This window comes from Tupaia chinensis, unplaced genomic scaffold (genome assembly GCF_000334495.1).
Source record: "Tupaia chinensis unplaced genomic scaffold, TupChi_1.0 Scaffold000037_13, whole genome shotgun sequence".
Lineage (NCBI taxonomy): Eukaryota > Metazoa > Chordata > Mammalia > Scandentia > Tupaiidae > Tupaia > Tupaia belangeri.
Window position 1 is genome coordinate 255241 of NW_006159471.1, and position 3249 is coordinate 258489.

At 50.0% G+C, this 3249-nt stretch overlaps 1 non-coding gene across 1 annotated transcript; it reads right to left on the reverse strand.

The window, feature by feature from the left end:
• Positions 1-2797: 2797 nt before the first annotated feature.
• TRNAI-UAU (transfer RNA isoleucine (anticodon UAU)) lies at positions 2798-2890 on the reverse strand. Its single transcript is given in 2 exon segments — positions 2798-2833; positions 2853-2890. It is a non-coding gene; the product is annotated as a tRNA-Ile (tRNA).
• Positions 2891-3249: the final 359 nt, after the last annotated feature.

Here is a 3249-nt window from a genome sequence, read left to right on the forward strand (position 1 = left end):
CCCGCCCCCCCCCCCCGCCCCCCGCCCCCACGACCCCGCTCTTCTCCGCCGGGTTCCCTCTAGGCCGTCCTCCGCCCCTTCCCTCCCTCCTCCTCCCGCTTCCTCCTCCTGCTCTCCCCTCCGCCTTTGCCTCTTGTTTTCCCCCCTCCTCTACCGGGCTTCCTCCTCTGCCGGTTCCCCTCTCCCTTTTCTTCCCCTCCCTGGCAGCCTCCACATTTCCAGCCTCCCCATCCTCTGATTCCTTATCCCCTCTCCTCTCAGTCTCCTTTCTCCTCCCTCTCCCTTCTTCCTGCTCACCTGACTCCCAAGCCATCATGCCCCCTTGTTCCCCTCTGGCAGTCCCCTCTCCCTCCTCCCTCCCTCCTCTGGTCTCCCTCATCCCTCACTTGTTTCCCTCCCCTTGCCCAGTGGCAGACTCTGACCTTTGGCCTCCTCTTCTAGGAAACTGGCTCCTTTATAGGAAAGAACTCGGGCCCTGATGTGTGGAAGACAGTTGGGAGAGACCCAAAAGCACTGGGCAGGCAGAGAGCAAGAGACTTTGGGACTAGCAGTTGGCGTAATGCCTATGTCGCTGGACTCCCATATAATTGACCACGGTTCGAGTCTGGAACCTGTGGCTTAAACTGACACTGTGCCCAAGATCATCATTCCCCTGGGGCGGGGTGGGGGGGCGGTGATTTCTCACTTTCTGTCTCTCTGTCTCTTGTCTTTATGGTGAGCACAAGCGCCCTGTTACAGAAACTTCTCCAAAAAGAAAAAGAGCAAGAGGCTTTTCCAGAAACAGACCTCTCTGGCCCTTTTTAGTCAGGACAGATTCTCTGACCCTTTGAAAACAAACAAACAACACTTCACTTAAGATAATATCACCAAGGGCCTTCGGGTGTTGGTAGATTCCCACATGGCTGGCTGTGGTTCGGTCCAAGACCTGGTAACTTGCTTTCTCATCTCACTTTCCTTCTCTCTCTCTGTCCCTCTCTGACCAAATTAAAATAAGTAAATAAATGGAGTTCAAAAAATAATAATAATAGCACCTACCACTGGCTACCACTGTTTAGGCCAAACACCTGGGAGGTGTCCTAACTCCAGTCTCTTGAACCCATACCCTACACCAACAGCAATCGTGTCTGATTCACCTTTACAATTGATCTACAGGCCCAGCCAAGGTGGCAAACACTGCTAAGACGCTGCAATACACAGGCTGGGACCACATGGAAGCCCAAGTTTGTGCCCTGGTCCAACCTAAAGGCTGGCCTGGTAGCATGTCTATAATTCTAGCAACGGGAAGCTGCGGCAGGAGCTGCTCCAGCTTGAGGCTAGCCTGGGCAGCAGAAACTGTCAAAAAAATAACCTCTGACATGGCAGTAACATGACACTATGTGAGGCTGACCCACATGGGAAGGTTCCTAGTTCCAAAATCTGCCTGGCAGGACCATGGCCATGGTCCAGGGCTGGTTGTGGCAGGGATAGATGGCAGCAATGAAGACCGTGTTAGGGATGCTGTCTCTCTCAGAAGAAAAAAAATTTTAATTAAAATAAATAAAGCAAAACTATAACCTGCCCTCCTGCACTGCACCTAACCTTCACCCTCATCCTACTCTGCATCATTTCCTGCTAACCCCTCATAGCAGCCTCTTCCTACTCTCCCTGCTCTGGCCCCTGCTCTCAGTCTCCTTCCCCATCCCCCTAAGAGCCAAAAAAGTTTATGACACCTGAGTCAGATCACAGAGAAGGCAAAGTCCAAAGACCAAATAAAAAAAATTCTGAAAGTCCAAAGTCTTCCCCACTGCCCACATAGCCTGGCTTCCATCTCCTACCCTCCCCCTTGGTCACTCTGCTGTAATCATACGGGCTTTGCCAACACATTTGGCATGCTCCATGCAGGACGCTTGGGCTGTTGTCCTCTGCCTGGAACACACTTTTGGTGTCCCTGTGGCTCACTCCTTTACTTCAGATCTATGCTTAGATGTTACCTTCTCTTGAGCTAGTAGGTGGCCTGGAGGTTAAGGTGTCTGGATCCCACATGGCCAACTGCAGGGCTGGTGTCTCAGATTCTGAGGTTTGAAAATTATGCTGGGCATGTGTGTTTGTGTGCCCAACATCCTGAACAGAGAAATAAGAGATGAAATGAAATTGTACTATATTCATCTTCCAGGCAGATGTTTTCTCACTTTCTCTTTCTTTCTCTGACTCTCCAGCAAGCACAGTAACAAAACAAAAAAGCTATTGCAATGAGTTCATACCCCACTACTACAGCAACCCACTTCTCACCTCCAACTCCATCTGTCCTACCTAATATCTAACATGTAAAATGTACCTAATTCTTATGCTTATAGCAGTTTGTCTCACCACTAGAATATCAAGACGTCAGGGACAAGGGACATTGTCTTGTTCAATGCTGTTACATTCATACCTCAACAGAGCCAGGACATGGTGAGTGAGCAATATTTCTTGGAAGGAAACAAGTCGATTAGGAAACGGAGAGGAAAAGAGTCAAAGGGTTGAAAACTCCAAGACAACGAAATATGGAAAAAGGGGCAGGTCTCTATAGTTTTCCAAAGAACTGTAGCTTGATACAGCTCTGAAAAAGTCTTAAACCGAGATTTGAAGACTCTAAGTTAGAAATCTAGTCAGAGATGATACCATCCCCTGGTGGCCGAGACTGAAATGGCACCATATCTCAGTAAACATTCCGCAAGGATGCCAAAGTCTCATGAGTCTGACGCCCGACAAGACTTTCACTACAGGAAGCGATGTTATGTTTTGGTTCATTTATGAAGTGTATAAAAGACTATAAAAGTGCTCCAGGTGAGGATCGAACTCACAACCTCGGCATTACTCGCTATGCACTGTCATATAAGTACCGCGCGCTAACCGATTGCGCCACTGGAGCTCCGGCCGCACCCCTGCGCTGCAAAGCTCTTCAGTTACTCACAACCACGTGACCTCACCAGACAGCCCCGCCCGGTATTGTATATGTAAATAGAACTCTTCTAGTTGACCAATAGGAGAAAATGTGTGACCAGTTCCGGATTCTCACGCCTCACAAGAGCTATTGCTGTAAAAGGGAAAAGTCGCAAGGAGCTTGGAATGCAGGGGTGTAGCTTGCTTGCGGCCCGCCTCCTCTTGAATATTCATAACCAGAGAGGCTGGGTCTTAACCCTTTACTGGCGGGTCAGCCGGAAGGCAGCCCCTCCCCCCTGCAGGCGGGAACAGGATGTGAGCCCAGGCAGCAGGGAGGAGGGGAAGCCC